The sequence below is a fragment of the Aythya fuligula genome, chromosome 4, assembly GCF_009819795.1.
Source record: "Aythya fuligula isolate bAytFul2 chromosome 4, bAytFul2.pri, whole genome shotgun sequence".
In the NCBI taxonomy this organism is placed as follows: domain Eukaryota; kingdom Metazoa; phylum Chordata; class Aves; order Anseriformes; family Anatidae; genus Aythya; species Aythya fuligula.
The window spans coordinates 61562415-61586317 of record NC_045562.1 but is presented as its reverse complement, the minus strand read 5'-3'; the positions used below and the strand labels follow the sequence as shown (position 1 = coordinate 61586317).

The following is a 23903-nucleotide window of genomic DNA, read 5'->3' as shown; positions in this document are numbered from 1 at the left end:
TTTTGAAAATTTCGGTATAATTTCGTCTAATGATTCCATCTTAGCTTATGTTAATTTTGCGAGAAAATATGGCTGACAAAGCTAAAGTCACCTAAAAGCAGCAAGAATAAATTGTCTGTCATGTTAGCATCAGCTGGCCTATTGGCTGCATTTCCAAAAGTGCTCAGTGATGTGGGGCACAGTCTGAGATGGGCTTTTCCAGATCCTCTTTTCCAGATGGTACTCATCATATGCATCCGTGGAAGTTTGTTCTGGTACTGAAAAAGTGGAAGTTGGGTGCTCAGAGACTAAAATTTCAAAAATCACAATGTTTTATAATTTAGACCTAAGCATCAAAGCCTTTTTCTTTGTTTGCTTTTAGCTATTCTGCGGAGAGAACTCATATTTGCGAAATGGGAACTTTCTCAAATCATTAACTCACACCATGTGGGTCGGCCATGGCTGGTTGAAATACATTCCTTGCAAGGAGGAGGAATAATGTTCCTTCCACAGGAACACCTGTAGCTCTCCTGCAGCAACAGCATTTCACGTGCTCTGCTATCTTAAATTGAGCAAACCAGAACAGAGCCATCCACAGCAAGTAGATGTCTTTGCAGATCATGCCCGTGTTATTTAAAACTTGACAGTGTCTCAGAGGACAGGATCCCTGTCATGAATCTCTTTTGAAACTCTCCAAAACCCCATGAAGGACAAGTCTGGAGATGTTCTTAGCCACAAACCTCAGCTTGGGTCTCCCACCCCGCTGTGAGAGGAGAACCCTGCAGTGGAGGAAGCCCAGGAGAAAGCCCCTGGACCTGTCCGCGAAGCCTCAGACTGAGGAGTTGCACCTCTAAAAATACAGGGAATCCTCTGGCTGATTTGGGGAGCAGGCTCCTTTGGCAGCTCCCAGCACTCTGTGCCTTTGAGGCTGTTGCCTCTTCCCTCACTTTGAGGCAGATGCTGCTCCTCCCAAATCCCACGCCGAGGGGACGGCATGCCGGAAAGAGCATGATTTTTTCCTCGTCTCTGTGTCTATACCAAGCAGGAGACAACTTAGCCGATGATGCTTTCCAGAGATGATATAACGTTACCTCGGGGAGGCTATGCCCCGCGTCCCGTTAGGACGCTGTCATACCGCTTCAGTCCGGAGCACGCGCTTGCTCGTTGCTCCATGGTATACATTGAGCTCCTTCCAGCAGGAGTTTTATAGCACGCTGACAGTTGCTTTAAATTAGAAAAGCTGGCAACTGTCCGAGGAAAGGAGTGGGAGCTTATTTAGCTGAGACAGACAGTTACAAAACTCAATGCACGAGCATCAAGCTTCAAACAAGTTTTCGTGAAGTTTATTATTTGTCATCGAGGCACTCGAAGTGGGTTTAACAGATCTTGGATCACCATTTACCTGGTGGCTTGAATTTACAGCTCCTACAGCACGACCCAAAAGAAACGTGTTGCTTTTCCCGAAAAAAAATTGGTGTTATCTACTCAAACGTTAAGGTAAGTTGTAACTGATTCTACTTTCCTATTCTGGCTTCACTGAAATGCTTTTAAAGAAGGGAACACAATACAGAGACTTTTCAGAAAGAAAGAAAAAAAATAATAATAATTTAAAAAAATCAGATTTTTGCTGGGATACACATGATTCCATTAGAAATCCGCTGTAGTAGGACTTCTGTGAAATCTGTTTATGTATCTTGTAAGAAAGAGTAATAAATTTTGACATGTATGCATAAAACTTTCCTATCAGAAAGTTACCAGACTTTTTTTTTAAATCAAAGACACAATTTGATGGTAAAAAAAAATAATTTTAAATGTCTACCTTTCACGAGTTTTAGGGTGATTTAATTGCTTACAATATTTAGAAATATTTCTTTTATTTAGCTGTAATCTTACATTCCATCAACCCAAAATAGATTATAGGTTTTTTTCCCTTGTGCATGATTCCAAAATCATTCCAAGTATTCACTTTAACCTTTGTTGCTATGGTTTCATAGAAACTTGTTTTGCAAAAAAAAAATTAAAATAAAATAAAATCTGTAAATACCAAATAAATCATTTTGCTTCAGGGTTGTGTTCTCGCAAAATTAATCTCCTGAATTTTACGTATTAAACTCTCACCAAACAAAAAATACCCATTTGTTATTTTGTTGGGGCATTTATTCTGCGGGGGTTTTCTTTCCCAAGGTCATTTAGCTTTCCGTGCTTCCACTGCTACTGGCAGTATGCTTTGTGGCTGTGTGCTGCAGACACACGGGAGGGAGTGGGTGTTGTTGAATAGAGTGCAAGTGATTGAACACAGCCATGATGTAGGTAGGTGAGGGTGTAAGTGGATAAGCACTTTCTTGCTCTCTTGTTTCCCCTGGGTCTCCGGGTTGTGCAGATGGGGCGGAGGCAGCGCTGGCTTGCATGCCAGCTGCCCAAAACATGATACTCACAGCGGTGCCTAATTCCTCTAACCCACTCACTTTCAAGGAAATGATGAAGGTTTTCAGCTGAAGCTTTAGGAAAATATGGGTGTGAGCACAGCATTACCCATAGCCCTTGGAGCTGTGCAAGCTGTGGAAATTTGCTATTACCAGCTCTACTCGTTGCTGGAGAAACAGCAACCAGCTTCAGAAATCCCACGACCCATGGTGAAACTCCTTTCTTCCTGAAGTCCCTTGCTCCTTGTTTTCCCAGCCTTGGGACAGCTTCAGCTGTGCTGCTGGAGTGGATTTTCCCTTTCAGAGCAGGTGGAAATGCAGGGCTGTCCTGCTGAACTCCCGTACAGCCCGGCCCAGGTAACGGTTGCAAGGCAAGAAGGGGGGTGGAAATCCCGAGGGCTGGACTGAATCCTTGCAGGGCAGGATCCTCTGTCCCATTCACTGTGCTGGAGCTCACTTGTATCCTTAATTCTCTGTGAGGTGTCTGCTTGTGGGCCTGCCTCTTATGCTGCAAAGCCTAATGTCAGGGTCCTTAAACCAACGCTGCAGCAACATTACGCATGCTGTCATTGTATGGCCAAGTAACATCCACATTCCTGAAGACACACATTGCAGGTGATAAAATGTGGATTAAGGAGGCCAGAAAAACTTGACCTCTGAGAGGAGTGAGAATCTGAAGGCTGCAACCTTTTATTCAATTAAGAGGCATTTTAAAAAAGAAAAAAAAGAAAAAAGTGTTTCTGATTCCTAAAGGCTGCTTGTCACAGATACAAGACAGGTCAAACTCCATTTTATCTGCTGGTGTGGGTTTTTTGTAAGTCGAAAGGACAGCAAAGCAGTTATGTGATTGACTTGGCAGAAAACTCTAGAGGCTTGGCAGGTTCATCTTGGTGATCAAACAGGGAAAATAAAGGCTGCAAGTGAGATAATTACTGGGCAGCTTTACATTTTAGTGGTATGCATCGGGCTGCAACTGTCAGCAAAAGGTTTTCATTTCTGCTCACAGTCTCTCTAAATTAAGAGGTGCAGCTCAGTAGTGTAGTTTCTGTTGGGCGGAAGAAAAAATCCAAATTAGTCCGAGTTCACAGCACTGAAGTAACTTGTTCAGGTTCTCCATATATTAGGCTTTATTTTTTATTTTGGACAAGCAGTGTGGATCTGCTTTAGGATGTCAAGCCCCATACCTCACCTGATCCTGGATTGGAAAGCTCGAAGTGATGAAGGCAGCACTGCAAAGGACCTGACTCAAGCCTTCAGAGATGTTTTACAGTTTCACTAAATGTTGAGCAAGAGGGGATAGGATCATATGAGAAAACAGTCTACACATGTCTGTCAGGTGTAAGCACTGGGAAGGGCAGAACTGTTTCGTATGAAAGCAGATTTTATCACAAATAATAATGGGATCAGTTTTAAGGGGAAAGACTAGGCTGTGCACAATGGGAAAATAATCCTGGCAGGGAGAGAGATGTGGTTATAAAACAATCTGAGGGAAAGGGGGGAAAAGTCTCACTGGCTGGGATGTTGCACTTCGTCTGGGCAAACCTCGAAGAAATCTGTGGGGAGCAATCTTTCCTAGGCTGAGAGATGTGAGAGTCCGTATGTTGTTCTGGCTTAAATTTATTGGCTTGCATTCAGTCTATCTACTGGATTTGTCTTCCTCATCTGCATTGTGTCTCTGAGCCCCAAGCGTGTTGCAGCCTACAGAAGTGGAGGCCAAATCTCGAACAAGATTTAATTGAGATAGTTGGCTGTGCTTGGACACCAGCAGGCCACCCATCCTATTTTCAGCTTACACTCTCCCCTCCTCCTTTGGAGAGACCCCAAACCCAAAATCAGACACCCTGCTATAAACAGGAACATCTGGAAAAAGCCAGAGGTTAAAGCAGGGGGAAGGAAGAAAACTGTTCCGTTATGGGATGCTTTTTAGGATGTAATGTAATTCATGCACTCTGCTTTATTTCTCTCAGTGTTTGCTACATTCTTTTAATAAATACATTTTTCTTTCGGGGAAAAAAAATAAAAATAAAAAGAGAGAGAGAGAGAGAATGGAGAGGATATTAATAAGGAAACAGGACCTGAAATGTAGTTTAAAAAATGTGCAGCAAAACAGGGAGTGACACTGCAATGAAAACAAGAAGGGCTCAAAGGGCAGGGCTAAAGAGGTGTGCGTCCAGCCTGCTCTCCCCACCTCTTTCCTTTTGTCCAGTGGGCCTCATCACTGGCTCCAGGCCAGCACGGGGGACCTGGTCTGGGAGCTGCTGGGAGACGGACCTCCCATTTCCTTACCCTTCAGGAAAAAAAAAAAAAAAGAGAGAGAGAGAGAGAGAGAGAGGGAGAAAGAGGGAAAAGTCTTCACTTTTTCTGTAATGGTCCAGGAAAACTCTCCCTTTTCTTGGAGGGAGAAGCTCCCTCCTGCTGGAACACGTGTCTTCTGTTCTTGCTAGCTGCTAGGACTGAGGACCAAAAGTCTTTTCCCTTTTCAGCAGTCCATAAAAACTTGATGTTACGCCAGTCTTGCTAGCCCTGCACTGATGTGCCTGCACAGCTCTGGTCTGCTGTGCCTTAAAGCACCTGGGGACTGATCCCACCCCCCTGACACATCCCAGGCTATGTTTCATGTCCTTTCTCTCATAAAATTTCTTTTCACTGTCACTAGCAGCAGAAATGGCTCCTTGGCAATGTATCAGAGAAACACCTAGGTTACTTTTTGCATCCATTGCTCGCTGCAGACACCATGTCAGTGTTTTGTTACAGAGCTGTTGGCTCCTTTGAGACATTATGAGGTCCAGCTCTGCACAGATATGCTCTGCAGGTTATCTGCCAGAGCCTGGCCTTTTTTGGCCCTAAACCCCGACAACAGCCTTTGATCACAGCTCAGCTTTAGAAACTCTCCCTGTCCCAAATGTTTTCATTTGTTTTCAACGTCTCTTCAGTTCCTCTACCCCTTTCCTCCTGTAAATTACCTATCTGGTATTCTCCTTTCTGTAGTCCTCCCATTTTCCTGGTGCATCTGCATGCTTACCCAGGGGATCCCCCTTTACCACTTCCTTGAAGAGGCTTTGGGGGGACCCTACTAACATCCACTCCTCCCTGAAGCCATGGTTGTCGCTGGGCTATCCTGTAACCCCTGCTTAAATAATGTGGGGCTGCAGTGTTGCTCTGCAGTGTTGCTCTAAATCTTCCAGATGGCTGACTTCATGATGACTGGGAGAAAGACCCAAACTACTACGGCCTCTCTGAGTTACAGTTCCTATTATTCAGTGCAAGCGTTCCTGCTAGAAAGGGGTCACACATGTCAGCAGATGACCTCTTGAGCACCAGCTTTGAGGTGGGGCAGGGAGATGTCATTCCAGAGAGAGGTGGTGATTTTTGAGTGGGAACAGGATGGTTTTCGCTCAGGAAAAGCAATTCCCTTAAAGGCATAAAGTACAGGTTGTAGCTCCCACTCCTCTCCTGGAGGAAGGAAATGTTCGCATCTGTCCCCAGCATGGGTAAAAGGAAAAGAAAACAAATACATGTAAAAATAGTATCCAAGTCAACTCCATTTCACTATTCTTTGTATTCTTTTCACTATTCATCTGAATGGCCCTAATAAGAATGCAAAGATCATGTTCCCCTGAGCATATTACAGCATTTAAAAGAGCAGCATCAGAGGTCAGATAGAGGAAAACAGCTTAGGCAGAACAAACAGGGCACATGGTTCTGGCTAGCTGTGAAACATGCCATCATACCTGCCTTTGCCCTCTGTCCCTCCTGCATCCCCAGGTCCCCAGGTCCCCCTGTGGGGCTCGGGTGGGTAAGCAATGCCTTCGGCACTGTGAGAGGGCACTGCACCAGCAGAGAGGTTTGGTTTCTCTGGAAGAGGGTGTATCAGCTGCATTTCACCATATTTTAAGCTGTAGAGCTGGGTTATACTGCTTTACATCACGGTGGGGGTTTGGAGGCTGCATTTTTGGAGGAAAAGGACTACAAGTGGCCTTCAGTGATCCAAGGAGAATGGAGAGTTTCCTGTGCAGGACTGAATAGGACAGCTCCCTCCATGCAGCTCAGCCATGGCTTTGTAGCCTTCTTTAGGCAGAACTGCGATTGAAAGTTTCAGTGCCTGGCATTTCTCAGACAGAAATATATTTACATTGCATCACACCACAGTGATGCCTCCCACGCCTCCAGCAATTGTCCAGATCATCATACCCCTACTGTACAGCCAACATGCAGTGACTCTGCTGGGTGTTTCCTGCACTGACAGAGAAATTATCTTGCTCTGAAAGAGATAATGGATTATTTGAAAACCCTGGATAAATGCACATAATCCTCAAACTTATCTGGAGAAGTTTTCCTCTTTTTCTGCCTGGCTATCTTGTGAGCAGAAGTTACCCGTCAGAAACCTGGCATCTCATTTTCTCCCTTTCTACAGGCATGTTCTGTCCTCGCAGCCTGAGGCTGCAGTTTGAGAGTTTTGATTGTCAAAAACTGGAACAAAAACCCAGCCAGTGTGTGCAAAAAGTCTGGTTCTACAGTCCTAGCTAACCTCTGCGGTGAGACTCAGGCCTGTTCGAAGGGGTCCCGTACAGGGGTGCAAGGAGCAGGTTCATCATGGGTGCAGCTCCATGGACACCCAGGTTATATTTTTTGGGTTGCTACATCTGGCAGGATTTAGCCTGAGCTTTGCACTTCAGTGAGGAGTGGCTCACACCAAGGAAGGTTGTTTTTGTACCTCCCTCATAAGGTAAATGTCCATACAGATGCTTTCATGTGGTGCACCTCCTGGCCATTTTCAACCTGTCTCAGTGGTCAAGAAGTTGTATCACTTCTCCAGAGATACAGACAGGTTATAAAAATTTCAGTCCCCTAAACCAGCACCCTTTCCTTCATCAGGAGAGATGGTGGACCCGCGTTCTGCGTGCGCTCACTGCCATCATGGCTCATGCTTGTACGACCTCTGTGGTTCTTCTGGAACACGGTCTGGATTCCTTGCGATTAGGACTAGATGATCCCATAGCAGAAACAGCTTCACTCGCACGGAAGAGCTGCCAAGATACCCTTAAAAGGCAGGATCTGCCTAGCTCACGCTGCTGGAAGCCTTCACCGCTGCTCCAGCCCGCCTCAGAAACCAGCCTGGCCCGGCCCTGCAGCAGCCATGGTCCTCCTCTGCCCCACACAGTGGGGAGAGGACAGATCCTTTGGGTCCTCATGATCAGAAATCAGCAGCACCATGCCCAGGCCCTGGCACCAAATCCCCTCCAGCATCCCAGCAGCTCGCCGGGCAAGTTTGCTGCATGTGCCTCCTTCCCAGTGTGTCAGCGGAAGCAGATGTTTCTAATTTATCACTAAAAACAAACAACTTAATCCCAAAAATATGCAGCAGCAGGGGGACTGGAGGGAGCCTTCCACTTAAAGCTGATTTATAAATTGGATAATTATGCTTAATTTTGCCATGAATGAAGTGAATGTGTGTCTGATATCGTTACCGGTGCTTCCTCCTTGTAATTTTTGCAAGTCGTTGGAATCGCTAAATGTCCAAGGTTTTTTAAACCTGAGGTAATGAAATGCTTTCCTGTTATGCTGGCCAAAAGTGGCTGGCATTGCTTCCTTTAATCAGCGACTCTAATATTTATCTATTTAGGCCTTTGGAGCTTTATTTGTGTATAACAGACACTGCAGCCCTCTGTCACGTGAGTGCTAAAGACAGGCCCCACTGCAGCTCCAGCACGCACCCTTCCTGCTCCTGAAGGTGTTATTTCATCTCTAGTGTCTGAGAGCTGAGCACGGTGCCCAGGTGAGACCCATAAATTTATTGGTATTGCCTGTAAAAAGCATGGCCAACAGGTCAAGGAGGTGATTCTCCGCTTTGCTCTGCCCTCATGAGACCCCACCTGGAGCACTGCATTCACCTCTGGGGCCCACAGCACAAGAAGGACATGGACCTGTTGGAGTAGGTCCTGAGGAAGACCCCAAAGATGATCAGAGGGCTGGAGCACCTCTCCTGTGAAGAAAGGCTGAGAGAGTTGGGGTTGTTCAGCCAGGAGAGGAGAAGGTTCCAGGGAGACCTTACGTCAGTCTTCAATACTTAAAGGAGGCTCATAATAAAGATGGAGAGAGATATTTTCATAGGGCCTGTAGTGATAGGACAAGGGGTAGTGGTTTTAAACTAAAAGAGGGTAGGTTTAGATTAGATATTAGGAAGAAATTCTTTACTATGAGGGTGGTGAGGCACTGGAACAGGTTGCCCACAGAAACTGTGAATGCCCCATCCCTGGAAGTGTGCAAGGCCAGGCTGGATGGGGCTTTGCACAGCCTGATCTAACAGAAAGTGTCCCTGCCCATGGCAAGGGGTTTGGTCTAGGGGATCTCTAAAGGCTGTTTCCAACCCAAACCATTCTATGGTTCTATAATACTGTATTGGTGTTGGAGGCCGCGGCTAACCTCAGAGTGCCTGAGCATGTGCAGTTATACTGAACAAACTATATATTTACCTGACACCTACTTCACACCATCAGTTTCTAATGCTTAAAGGTTGTGTTATTATTCATTTTAAAGGGCTCTTTTTCAAGCAGCTTGGCACCTAGCCATAGCATGTCTATCATTCACAGGCAGCATTGAAGTAGCAGCAATGCAGTAGCCTTAAAAAGACCTTAAAAGTTCCTGGAGACTCGACAGCAGCACCAGCCCAATTTTGCAGAAATTCTTTATTAGGGGGTTGCTACCAGAAGCCTCTGTGCCTTAGGTCTGCAAAAATTGCTGTGTTCAATGAAACTCATTTATGTTAGAAATGGATGACTGTACTGATTTCTTCAACCTCAAACACCTCTAAAAACATAGGAACACTGTTCAATTAAGCGCCTTTTCCCAGTAGATGCTGCAGTGATCCCCATTTCTGTTATGCCAGTGCCTGTGCTGCAGCAAAGGACGCAATGTCACACAGGCTGTCCCTTCTGGCACTCTTGCATATCAGAGTAAGCCCCTACAGTCCCATGCATGGGGGTGCATTTTCTGCAGTCAGGGCACAGCACTCTGTTTTTAGATGTTTTGTTTTGCAGGTTTAATAATCAGTAGGAGAGTGAGTTGAAAGCAAATGCTATTTAGCTTTTCCTGGGAGCACGGGGAATTAAACCTTACACTGGAATGGTGGTAAAGCTGTGAGATGATGTTGCGATGATCAGTGCTCTTCTCAACAATCTCTTCTGCTGTGAGTCGCATCTCCCACGGCTGGAACAGTTGGGAAACCCTTCTCCTCCATTAATTCTATTAAATGGTAGAATTAGACAATGTGCCAAAATTGCAAAGTACTTCTCATCAAGCCTGAATCTCAGTTGGGTTAAACAGAAGAGTGAAGGAGACTATAAGAATAACAGAAGGAAAACGGAGCCAACTGTGGAGCTAAGAATAGGAATCAGATCCCTCAGCACTCTGCTCCAGCTACTACACTCCCTTCCCTCCCATAGACAATATCCATAAAGTGATCTGGGAAAACAGTGGGTTTGAGAGGATTACTGAAGACAATTGTAGCAACATTGAGCTTGCATGGAGCTGAAGCAATTCTATTTTTGGACTAAACAAGTAAAAAAAAAGAAATTAACTCAATCCCGACAAGTCTGTGCTGCTCAAGCAGTTTAAAGTTACATTAATGAGAGCTCCAGCACCAGTTTATTCTGAAAAGCTGCAATCTGCTTTTCAGTTTTGCAGCATTTTCCCAAATGGAGAAGCCATATGTCATTACATTAGTTTGTACTAGCAATGTAGTCCTTTATTTTCTGCAAACTGGGCTGCATGTCAAATGCTGCTATACACTCTAAGTGTCTTCTTCCCTACATAGCTAAAGAGGTGCCTTTCTTCATGCTGTACTTATGAGGGGATGGCCAGGAATACCTTTGTGTAAGAATGTCTCATGCTTATAGAAAGGAGACTGGTTTCAGCTCATAGCAATAAAGGAACATTTCTCTTAGATTTGTCTAACCATTTGGTCTAAAATAGCCTCTGATGAAGTAGCAGTATTTAAAATGAATTTTGCTTTTGGGTGAAGATACACCACAATGAAAGAGTGAGACTCTCTTTGCCTTCAAGCATCCACAGTCTTTATCCATGTTTTCAGACCTCTAAAAGGCAAGGCAATTTATTGCAGAATCCTTTCAGACCACTGGATGGAAGATCACACAGTTCCTGACATGCAAGTTCAGGGCATTTGTACATGCTCAAGATTTGCTTCTGATAGGTTTTAATGGCATATGTTGTTTATGTTCCAAGACTATATACTCAGCAAAGCATCCAAAAACAAATGTTCAGCCCCCACGGGGTCTGGTAAAAGCCCTGAGGATGAGCTTTGTTGTGGCAATAAAGCCATGGTAGCTGTCAGGTTCTGAGTCTTCCTTGTGTGGCACCCACGTGACCAGGAAGGGACTATATATATGCTTCTACATATTTTTGAGCCAGAACTTCAGCTGGTATAAATTAATTATGCTGCCTTTGCAATCTATGCAGCTGTACCAATATATGTCAGCTCAAGATCTGACCATTCAGGTTTCCAGACTGAGAAGCCGTATGCACAAGATAGTGTACACTAGAGGTTTTAAAAAGTAGATGCCAAAATTCTTCCTTTTCAATGTGTAATTTGAAGCCTCAACAGGAACTTGCAGTTCCTGAGTTCTTGCCCATTATTCACTAGTTCATATACTAGCTGAGACCAAGTGAATGAGTGGCATTAGCATCTCACCTTAACTGAGAAATAGCTGCAGTCCTGATTTTGCTGGCTTGGCAACTCTGAGCATGCATGCAGCACAGTTCTGAAGACAGGGGGTGGTAGTATGGGACTTCCACATATGGGTTGCAAAGAAGCTTAACTGGATAGCTGCAGGAAGCAGAACATGTCTAGCATAGATCAGAACCCCCCACTATATAAATACATATATATTTTCCCCAGAAGTAATATATTGTTGCCTATCTGCATTTCATTTATTTATGTATTAGAGGGAACCATCCGTAGACAGTGTTATTTGCCAAAAGCAAGATGTGAGATTGAAGTGAGAGGAACATGCATATAAAGCACTTATTTAAATGCTTTTATTTTAGTTCATGTCTTTCAAGACAAGACTACCTTGTCTTTCAGTTCTTCACAAGCCCTCCTTATGTATGAACTGAATTTCAAAACAGAAATCGATTCCAGATGTCTTCAGTATATTTTTCCAGGCTTGCAATTTAAACAAGTTACAGCAATACTCACCTTCATATAGTTTTTGATCATTATAATATGAATTCTCACTGACAGCAGTAGACATCATGGTTTTCAAAACCAGCTTTTATTAATTTGGATTCCATTCCAGATTGTCAGAAGGGCTGTGTTTTAAGGAGAATCACTCATTTGATGATGCGTAGTGCAGCTGCCCACCACATGTACAGCAGCAGCATTAGCACTTTTTAATTTTCCCCCACTTTCAGCTTCAGCACTGGAACCCATTACATAGCTGGCATCTTACAAGTGCTGTGTTTCTTTGACCCTTCCCTCAGAAAATGCTCCATAATAGCAGGCTGGCTTACAGCCTTCCTCTAGCTTCTAAATTTAAGACATGAACAGAGAGGAGAGTCCAGCAGGTAGGATGCAAGTCTGGAGAGATGAATACTTTTACTCTTTCTTGCTCTGCACTGACTGTGTGATCTCTGGCAAATAATGTTGCCTTTGCGCCCCTGTTCACATCTGTAAAATAAGGTATTATTTTTTGTCTTCCATGGCAGATAGGTATAATCAAATGATTTTGTGATCAGAACTAGAGTTTGTGATTACCTGTAATAAGGTGAGCAAAATCCCCTGAATCATAATCATTGAGCCAGCTCCTTGATCTCAGGGGTAATGTGGGTCAGGTGTGCTGCACGGAACTGAAAACCCTGAATAACAGAGGTATGGCGCACATACTGCAAAGACATTTGCCAGCTGAAGTCAGTGAAGGGCTGTTTGAGCTTTTTAGCTCTGGACCAGAGGCAAATCTGTTGGACCTGAGGCGGGTATTGCAGACTCACCACCAGCTGTGTGTCTTAGCATGCAGGCACAAACTGAAACAAAGGAAATTCTCAATAGTTCTAAGCAGGTGGGATTTTGTTGGTTTTGTTTGTTTTTACCATGAAGGTGACCAAATATTGGAACTAGTTGCCCATAGGGAGTGTGGATTCTCCATCTCTGGAGGTGGCTTTGAGCAACCTGATTTGATTAAACCTGGTTTGAGCAGACATTGAATTTGGTGAACTACAAAGGTCTCTTCCAACCAAAACTACTTGTCTGATTCTGTACTAGTGCTGTACCTTAGCAAATATATCCTCTTGAAGCACTGGAGACCATAGTGTGCACCCTTAAGGTAGCCTTGCAGGAGATAGCCTATCTCCATCAGAGACAGACCAACCAAGTCATGATGGACTGAACTGATGCAGTGCAGCTCAGTGTTTCCACAAAAAGTACACGTGGCCCCAGACTGATCCTAAAAAACATGTAAACACCTTTAGGTAGCACTATACCTCCAAGGAGCCGATGCAACTCTGAATCAATGGCACAGTACATCTCCAGATGAACATCTACAGGTAATGAAAGTTTACTGCATTGGGAAATAAGTTCTTTAGTTCATATTTACCTTCCATGTTGTCTTACATGAATCAGCGCAGCATTTCAGTCCTTCTGGCCCAGCCTTTACACGCAGTAGTGCAACTGAGCCTAGTGGTTCCCATAGATTGCACACATTGCATCTCTCACTAAGTAGCCAGATGTGGACTTCTTCAAAATGTCATGAAGTGACATTGGACATAATCACAGAATGGCTGAGGTTGGAAGGAACCTCTGGTGGTCATCTGGGCCATCTCCACTGCTGAAGCAGAGCCACTGTGGGGCCTGAAGCAGGTTGCCCAAGCCACATCCAGCTGGTTTTTGAATATCTCCAATGATGGAGATTCCACAGCCTCTAGGGGCAACCGGTGTCAGTGCTGACTCACCAGCACAGTAGAGAAGTGCTTCTTGATGTTCAGGAGGAACCTTCTGTGTTCATGTTTGTGCCCATTGTCTCTGGTCCTGTCACTGGGCACCACTGAAAAGAGCCTGGCTCCAACATCTTTGCATCCTCCTCCTTTATAGACATTGATGAGATCCCCACTGAGCTTTCTCTTCTACAGGTGAGCAGTCCCACCTCTCTTGCCCTTTCCTCAAAAGCAGAGCAGCTCTCCGAGCCTGCAGGCTGACCAGCCCACTCAGTCTTCTGAGGAGTGTTCAAAAAATGAATGGGCAACATAGGTCTTCAATTTACATATAAGGTTTTACAGTTACACCAGGAAAAAAAAAAAAAAAAAAAAAAAAAAAAAGTGATTTCTTAACTGTTTGATGTGGGGCATCATGACATAGCTTTCACCTGACAAGTCTCAGACATTTCTGTACTCATTACCAAATACTTCTGAGATCTTGGCCAAGCTTCCAGTTTCACATTTCATATTACAACTGCAATTATAACTGTGGCCCTTAGTTTGTAAACTGTTTTCCTAACTCCTATACAAATCCATGTCTGTGAATGCATATACAATATGCTGTAAAACAGATGACATTTTCATTGAGGGAACAGCACACGGAGGCTGCTGCTCTCTCCAGCTGTGAGACACAATTGCACGTGGCTGCAGTAAAACATGATGCCCTGACACTCCCTCAGCTTACACGGTTGTGTTATGGCTGGAATGGGCTGGTGGCCTTGGAGAAATGCTACAGCCTCTGCATGTATTGCTGCAAGTGCACTGCCTGATGGCTTGCCATGTCCTCTGGGCAATGCCAGGTCACAGGGCTGTGGTGGTTTTACTCAGCTGGGCAGCTGAGCTCCACCACAACCATTCTGCCACTCCCCCTCCTCAAAGGGAAAGGGGGAGAAAATACGATATAAAGGGCTCAAGGGGTGAGATAAGGACAGGGAGATCACTCGATAATTATTGTCACAAGCAAAAGAGACTCAGCATAGGGAGATTAATGTAATTTATTACCTATTGCTAACAAGCTAGAGAAAGTGACAAACTAAAAGCAAACTAAAAGCACTGTCCCCAAATCCACCCTCTTCCACCTCCTCCCCCTGAGCGGCACAGGGGAACAGGAAATGTGGACTGTGGTCAGTCAATGATGCCTCGTCTCCACCGCTCCTTCACAGTCACTCTCTGCCCCTGCTCCACAAGGGGTTCCTCCCATGGGATGCCGTCCTTCCCAAACTGATCCTGTGGGGGCTTCCCACAGGCTACCTCAAGAACTGCTCCATGGGTCTGTACAATGGGGTCCATCCCATGGAACAAGCTGCTCCAGCACGGGTCCCCCACGGGCGGCAGCTCCCCCCAGACACCCTGCTCCTGCATGGGCTCCTCTCCACAGGCTGCAGCTCCGGCCCAGGGCCTGCTCCTGCGGGGGCTCTCCATGGGCCGCAGCCTCCTCCAGGCCACATCCACCTGCTCCACCGGGGGCTGCTCCACGGGCTGCAGTGTGGAGATCTGCTCCATGTGGGACCCATGGGCTGCAGGGGGACAGCCTGCTCCACCAGGGGCCTCTCCACAAGCCACAGGGAAACTGCTGCTGCCTGCCTGGAGCACCTCCTGCCATCCTACTGTGCTGACCTTGGGGGCTGCAGGGTTGGTTCGCACTCCTCACTCTCCCAGCTGCTGTGTCATAGCAGCCTTTTTCCCTTTGCTTAAATACAGAGGCACAAACAGCATTGCTTATTGGCTTGTCTCTGGCCAGCAGCAGGTCCCTTTGGAGCTGGCTAAAATTGTCCTTTATCTAACATGGGGCAGCTCCTAGACTTTTCTCACAGAGGCCACCCCTGTAGTCCCCCGCTACCAAAACCTTACCATGTAAACCCAATACAAGGGTCAGTAGCAGAAACATGCCTGAGGATAATTAGCTTACAGTCAAATTTGCGGTGTGAACTGAAAACATCATTATGAACACAAGCTTTGGTTCTGAAAAGTTAGGTGTATATTCTGCTTATCTCAAAAGACTTCACAAATAGCTCGCAAGCAGGTTTTGAAGTTTAGCCTCTTGTAATTACAGGCAGAAAGCTGGATGGTGTCCCAACATGCTTCACTCATGGGGCTGCCTTCTGCAACCTGGGTATGTGTGAGCAGTCCTGTGTGCAAAGCATTGTCCCTACAAAACCTCTGCATCATAAAACCATGTTAAAAAAAAAAAAAAAAAAAAAAAAAAAAAAATAGAAATCCCAGCTATTTTCTAAAAATAGACAAGTTTTGCTGGGAAAAGGGGAGAAAATAAATGCTTGCTGACAGCTTAGCAGAGACAAAAGAGGTTTATCATGGTAGTTGACAATGTCCTGTAGAGACATGGGTTCACGAGCACATGACAAATAATGAAATGAGTGAATACTCTTCTAGCTCCAACCCAGATATTGCAGATCCTTGGTAGCATACCATGACCAAGCTGAGATATACAAACAATACATATATTGTTTGATAATACCTTATATTTTGAGAACATAGGTGGAGAAGGGAAAGGGTGAAAAGGCAGAAGTTCAAAATAAGAGTTGAAATTAATGTATTGTATATTTAAGGTATCAGTATTTGACAAAGGAAGTGGATATAAATGGAAACTAAACTAAAACTGATGTTTCAATCGACACAATATATCTCTGCTACTAGTCAGCTACAGCTGTGAGAGATTTTATTTACCAATAAACAACTGTAAAGTTGTACATGTGTTTTGGTGTCTTAATAAAGTTGAAAAAAATAAATCACCACCAACAACAAAAGTCCAACCCACATCAGAGGTTCAAGAAAAACCTTTATAACGCTAATTTAAGATGTGTAGGGGCTTCCTCTAGTCCACGGACATATAAAAAGCATGACACACTAGAAAAAAAAAAAAAAAAAAAAAAAAAAAAAGTCATTTTTCATTCAAAATCTTTGTCTTAAGCAAGAAATGCAAATTAAAAGTTTTGAGATCATTTATTATCCTTACATTTCATAAAAACAGGAATTTGGCATTTACAATATCTTGAAGTTTTATTTTAGACTACAAGTTTGTTTCTTTTTTTCCCTCATTTGCAACAGAATACAACAGAATAGATGAGGACATAGATTTTCTTCCCTTCTTATCTTTTTGCAACTCCTTTTATTATGCCTAAAACACTGTTTTTTTCATCCTCTCCATAGAACGTCTGTCCTCATTGTCTGGGAATTGAATGACTATGTTTAAAATAATGTCTTTATTTTTGTAAATATAATTTTACAATGGAACAGGGTGACACTTTTTAGCTGAAGCCTTGCATTTGCCTCTTTTAAGCTACATCATTATCTTTTCTTATTCATCTATTTGTTTTACTGAGAACTTGTTCAAAAAGTTATGCTTGTTACTTTATGAAGTTCAATCATTTTAAGTCAAATGAACGAAAGGGAGAAAAAAAATGAAGTAAACAGATCTTTCAAAGGAGAAAAAAATCTGAAAAAAAAAAAAAAAAAAACTCACTTTTCTTTCAAACAATTCAGTGCACTTATGATGTCGTAAATTATAAACTTTATTTTGGGTTATATTTTCTGGCTGAGATACAGAGATTCTCAGAAAATCAAGGTTTGAAATAGAAAGTCAGCAATAACCTAATTTGGAATGCAATGAACCTAAGTGGAAGGGACAGAACTGAAAGTGCTGCCACTTGGGAGTTGTGAAAAGAAATAGAAAAGCCTGTCATCCTTCTTTTATTTTTAAAAGATGTGAGCAAAATAAAAGCTGAAAACATGCGTTGTGTTTTCATTTTGCTGTGCCTCTGCTAGACGCATTGTTCACACACCCTACCGGTATATAACATGACATGCCACAGTTCTGCACTCAGATTGTTCGCTCTTATGTTACTGCTCAAGTATGCATTCAGAAAAGAGCCAACAGATATAGTAGATTTATTCTAGTTGTCGAGGTCAAGGACTCCTTTTTTTTTTTTCCCCTTTGGATTCAGCTGAGAGGGAACTCTTTCTTCAGTAACAACAGAAAGGCTTTGCAGTCTACTGTCAGTGTGCACCACTGATACAAAAGTATTGGAGAATATTTTTAAAGGAAAAATCAGGAAACTATTTATCAATAAGAAGCACCAGTGTTGTGTCCAGTGCCGAAGTTAGGGGGCTTTCTGCAGAGCACAATATCTGCATGCACTGTAATTCAGACTCCAGCTGCTGGAAGCTCTTGCAAGTCATGTAAGTAAAGGGCTTTACTTTGCAGAAGCAAACTTTATGTAGTCTCTTGCCTCATAAAAACTCTTAGATGATCTGAACTTCAGCTGAGTTTCCTTATACTAGTAGTGTTGTTTTATCTTGCCGTGTTCTTCTGAATAATGCATGCATGCAGGCACAATAAATTACTAACTTATCTTTCTAGAAATGTTTTGCTCTGAGTAGAGTGAGAAGCAGGATCTGTATGTGGCTCGGGCAGGCTGTGCTTGCTTTTATGATCACTGACAATTGCTGTTCTCCGTTTATGATCAGCATGGAAAACAGTCTGTTTTTTTACAGTTCTTGTCACAGTTATTTCAAGAACAATGGGAAGCTGGCAGCAAAATGCAAAACCTGTGCAAAGGAAATCAATGAGCACAATGCTAGTTTATGAAGCAGCATCAGTAAACCCAAACGTGGTGTGTAACCCCCATGGCAAGCTTGTGGTCTTGTGGGACTTTATATCCTCTCCTGTGAGGCTTAAGAGGTCACAGATTATGTGATGGTTAGTGGGAACATTAACTGATACTAGAAATATTTTAATTGTTTTATAAAAATGCATTTATAAAAATTTATAAAAATTATAAAAATTGCTGATATTTAAGTGAATCATTTTATGTATGATTGTTTGGATTTTACTGCAGGGGATGGATCAGTTTTCCCTGATCTTCACTGTGTGATTTAAGATCATGAAGTATTTCCTTGTTCTCTATTCAGTTCATGTATGCATTGGCATCAGAAGAGACAGGTAATGAAATCCCAGATTTCTCTTGTAGTCTGTGGCTTTTAGTCCCTGCCCCTTTGATGGCTGCCCACTTGCTGGTGGTGTGTTAAGTGAAAGAAAACTGGATTTTGTGCCAAGAAAGATTGATTAGCTCCACTGGCCAGGGTACAGCTGGTATTATCCTGAGTGAGAAATGTAATGGGTCCACCTGCATGTACTCAGGGCTCCCACTATCCTTCTGCTCAGAGAGCTCCTAGCCCCTCACATTCCTTGTGGCCCTTCCAAAAGTACCTTAGCCCTCTGACATTGCATCTGCTATTTGGTTCATACTTTTTCCTAGCTCCCAGTAGCTTGTAGCAGGTAATTCCCTCCAGACCCACACAACTCTGCACACAAACCCTCACAGAAGGCACAAACCCACAGGGCAATATCAACTTTATTTATTGCAGATATGCCACCATAATCACCCCAGGTGCTCAGAGGAGCACAGTCGCTGTCCCAAAGAGCTTGCTGCTGCTCCCAGCCCTCCAGCTGACCTTAGTTTTCACAGAAATGGAAGGGCCACATGGGGAAAGTGGCACTCAGCATCAAGGGAGATGCAAAGGGAAGACTCCCCTGGACTTCAGCCAGGCAGTCAGACCTGGATGCTGAAATAGTGAGGAAATTAATACACACGCAGCGCTGTGGAGCTGCTCCCAGAGAAATAGGGCTGCCACCTCCCTGAGTGCAAACGGGGAAAGGCTCCGCAGAGAGAAGGCTGCAGGCTGGAAACAGTCATGTTTGGAAGGTGCACTGGCAGGAGTTCCTCAAAGACGCGGGGTTCAGTGTGAAAGCCAGACACCTCTGCTGATGGAGGAGGGAGATGTTGCTTTTCAAGAGTGTTTGGAGAGTGACAAAAAATGTAATTGAGATCTGAGGCAACTCTTTCATTTTCTTTGCAACTCAACTCTCACATAACTAGCTGGTGTAACCGCACTCCAGGGAGAAAATAGCAGTTTGTTATATTTTTGGAATTTATGTATATTCATGTGTTCCATTAGTCTCTTGGCAAACGCATCTTTTTAGCTCTAAAGCTTTCTGAACCTTTCATATAGTCCTTTGCTTTGAAGCAACAGATGTTTGCGATAAGCAGATGGTTATGGCTTTGAATTTGAACATCTTTAAGTACTTTGTTGTGTATGTTTTATGGGGAGGAATGTACTCTCTCTAACTATGCAGAACTGATGCATTAAATGAAAAGTATCCATGTCTGGATGCTTGATGTCACTTCCTCGCTTGCAAACCAATAAACCACATGTTCTTCAGAATTTTTTGTTGGGAGATATTCTCACCCTATTACTCAGCTCGTGTTTTCAAGTTACAAACCAACTGTGAAATACACCAGTCTGATGTGAGCTCAGTCAAAGTAAACGAGCAACAAGAAGAGTTGAAGGAGCTGCCCTGGTTGTGAATTGCGTTCTTGCTTTAATGTATACTGTGAGCAGGCTGAAATCTTCCTCTTGTGAAATTTCCCAGAGGAAATAATGCAGTGCCTATGAAAATAACGGAGAAGAAATCTTTTAATCTTTCTTATACTAAAATTTCATTTTTCAAGAGGTATGAAATTTGATGTGTAGGGAGTCTAAGAGCATAAGATCTTAGACCAGGAATAAATTTGGTAATACAAATTGAAAGAATTAATCTTAAATAAGAACATAACTTTCATTTTCTTTCAAGAAAAAGAAGACAGATAAACTGATTTAATCCAAATATTTTGCTATTGGATATTCATTTATGTCTCTAAAAATATATGGTTCTTTTTTCCCTCTCCACCTAACTTTCAGATTTGAACAGTTTGTTTTCCAAAGAAATCTCTTAAGGCAGCCTGTGACATGTGAGAACACTGTTTAAATTTGAATTAGTTGATCTTAAGGATGGATTATTGCATAGTTTATCAAAAGCTTTATTAATTATAATGGCACAAGATATGTTATTTCATCAAGTTAGTGTGTACAGAAGGCACCAGCCTGACCTGAAAGAAGAGAAATGCCTCATTTCAAGCAATCTTTGGAGTTTTTACTTCCATATTTGAGAAAGAACAGGGCTGTTGGATGGTTCATGGTACTGGAGGGGTGCTAGAAGGGCTCCGTGTTGATGCAGGATATGCTCTGTCTCTCCACTCCCTCTGGGAACCTTCTTTTTCACTTCTCCAGCATGTAGTAAAACCCCTAGTGACAGGCTGTCCCAGAATACACATTTTTTCCCTTTACACACCTCGGGTCATCCTCATTGCTCTACAGTACTGAGGCTGGAGTTCAGCCTTACTGGAGAAAAAAGGTCTTGGGATGGAGAAAGGGCCTGGTGGGGACGCCATGCCCTAGCATAGTTCGTGGTCCCAGCTGCCCAGGGTTTGGACTCGAGCAGCATCTATGCATTTACATGTATAAGCAAAGTATGCCCACTTGTAAGCAACAGGTGCAGGTTGCTAACCCCTGCAGTTTGTTGCTCAAGGCTAACAGCTATTTTCATTACTGCCTTGACTAGCTGTGCTTTTCTTGCTGGTTGCCTCATCCAGATGTTGTCTGCTAAGTTGGTGGCACTGGTCATTACCCAAGACAACACTGGACTAACAGAACCAACAGTTTAATCAAAGACAGCAGTTCCCTTCATTCCAATTCGAAACTGTTAAGATCTCTTCAGTATCCATTACTGCGGGCTTAAAAAATAAAAATAAAATAGGGAAAACAATGAAGAGTTCTATTCCATAGCCTTGATAACTATTACTTGATGATATGAGGTTAGAAATCTACATACAAATGAGGAGTTGTGAAAACTGCTGATTGATGGGCTTTCTTTTTAACAATTCTAATTGTTTATAGGCTGCAAACACTCAAATATCTTGAAAATGCCAGACAGTGCTCTGCTACCTTACAGCAATATAGCTCAGAGGGAGGCTCTCCTAAATTAATGATATGAAGATACTGCATTTTGATGTGTACCAGACTTCTCTTGTATCTCTCTCGGGATCTCTCTCTCACTGTCTGAGTCTGGTACAGCACCTTAGTACACATGTATTTGTCTGAATGCCACCTTTTGGGTTTACAGACATTAGTACTGAGGCAAGATTCAATGACTGTTAAACTGAGATCATCCCGGAAGTCTGTGAAGATGCAGAAAAGATAAGGTACTTTCCCTGAATTATGGAAATATGCATCCATTCATGGTCACCCACGAATAAATAGATTCTTTGTGAAGAGGTAATGAGAACAACTTTTGTTGCCGTGCCTTGCTGCTGTGTGCCTATAGTCTTTCCATAGGGTCAGAAACAGAAACAAGTCCTCCAAGACAGCCAGAAAGCTCCCAACCTAAATGTCAAACAAGACAGTCATGAAAGCAGACACCAAAAGGAGCAAAACATCCAGATGGAGAGCCCAGAGTTACCAGTACTGTTGTTCTACAAGAAGCTCTTGGCAGCTGGGGCATCACAGTTTGCAGATGGAAGGCTGGTCTGGAGGCTGCTCAAAGCAAGCCACAGCAACAGAGGGTTGCAGTGGCTTCATGGCCTTTGTGCCTGTAGGAAAATCAGCCTGCTGGAATAGGTACTGTCATCCCTAGGTTATCAAAACGACTGATAGCTAACGCAGCCTGTCTTTGAGTGACTGCCAATTTCTGAAGCTCAGTCAACTTAGCAACATATCTGAAATATCTTAAGATATCTTGATATCTTAAATGTAGTTATGGGGGGGGGGGGGAAATTGCCTGGGCTTATATTCCAGAGGGAATTACTTCCGTTTTATTTTTAACATTTCCTCTGTGGCTTTTAGGATGTTTCCTGAAATCTCCAATTACATTCACGTAACATCTGCCTCCAGCTTTTTCTAAAATATCAGTGAAGCAGACTACACAGTAATTAAAATAATTCTTTCTGTGAACTTCATCTCCCTTTTGGCTTATCAGCTGATGCTGCAGCAAGTAGTTTCTGCCTTGATGGGCTGTTGATAGATAGTTCCCTAAGATAGCTTACTCCCTCAGCTAACTTGTCCCTCCAAGGCCCTTGATAGAAAAAGAATCAGTATTCACCACAGATTGACTTTGACAGTTATCATTAGTTCAGAGTTGTGGCGGCACAGAAGGCAATTGGTTGATGTTTGGGAAAAGATGACAGTACAGAGAGTCACAAGAAAGGGTTGCGACTGGCTTGGATTTTTTGTGACAACGGGGAACCAGGTTCAGCATCACGTTATTACAACACCAAGGACTCTGCCAGCACACCCTGATCACTACGGGTTGCACATGGTGCTTATGGACATGGTTCAGTGGGTGACATTGGTGGTAGGGGGATGGTTGGATCAGATGATCTTGGAGGTCTTTTCCAACCTTAATTATTCTATTCTACCTCAGTGCCCACCTACCTGCAAAGCAGCATTAGCATGTACCCTGAGTCTCCTTTCTCGGAGGAAAAAATCAAGACTAGGGAATCCTGGAGGTTTACATAAAACTTTCAAGATTCAAGAGAGCCAAAACACAAGTGTCTGAGCATCCCCAAAGGGTAGAATAATTCCCAGTTACAAGACTAAAGATTTAGACATTAAGCAAGCATATTGTGTTGACCCTATCATGTCTCCTATGTTCTGCTCCTTAAAGAAAATCCTCTGTTTCTGTGGCCATTCCTTGTTTAGAAAGGAAACTGTTCAGATTCCCTAGTAAAAGTGAGCACCAAAGGTTGCAGAACAAGAGGGTAAAAATCCATATGAACTGAAAATTAAGGTATTTTATCATTATAATTATTGACAGCATACTACTGTATTTCTGTAATTTGCAAATGGGGAATATTCTTCTTTTATTTATATATGCTTTTGAACATTACTGAAAATATCATAGCCCAGGTGGGAATCGGGGAAATAAAAGGGGGTGGGAGGGAGAAGAAGAAAAAAAAAGAAAGAAAACACACACACACAAAAAAAAAAAAAAAAAAAAAAAAAAAAAAAAAGAGAGAGAGAGAGAGAGAGAGTTTTGGAAGGTTCTGCTTGAAGCAAAGTAGTTAAGGCCAAGGACAGGAACATAAATGAACACAGTGCCTGTGGGGTTGATAGGTGACTCGAATATACTGTTTTTTTTTTTCTTTAAGCATAGATCTGGAGTCAGCATGTGAGAAAAAGTCTTCATGTTCGTCTTCCCTGTGGAAGGGAATGATGCCATCAGTCAGAGACCGTGCAGAGGTGGCTGGATGAAGGTGTTGCCAAAGACCATCCCAATAGTCTATCTACGCTGTGAATGTCACACTTGAAATTAGTTAGCAACAGCTATGTCACCTCGATTTGCATGCTAATACAGATGGTGCAGGAAGGCTCTGGAGAGATGGATCCACAGTTAGCTGGCAATAAAATCTTTGGCTTTTATGAATCACTGAAATTTCAAAAATTCTCAGGAGTGTATTTATCTAACATTGCACCTTGCCTCTTAAATGAAGAACTATCCCATTGTGGCCGCATCTATGATGTCAACTCTTCAAGGAGAAATGGATGTCACACATTATTTTTCTCTGAAAACAGCAGGTGGAGAAACAGCTTTGGACATTTTTCATGTACATGAGATATGACAAA

The 23903-nt window shown here is 43.2% G+C and overlaps 1 protein-coding gene across 1 annotated transcript in view; it reads left to right on the top strand.

Annotated features, from left to right (window-relative positions):
• The first annotated feature begins 1420 nt into the window (after positions 1-1420).
• The window catches only part of C1QTNF7 (C1q and TNF related 7), a 49797-nt gene continuing 27314 nt past the window's right edge, over positions 1421-23903 (top strand). The window contains exon 1 of the mRNA XM_032186983.1: positions 1421-1476. The gene's annotated coding sequence lies outside the window, so the exon portion shown is untranslated. The remainder of the gene's footprint in view (positions 1477-23903) is intronic.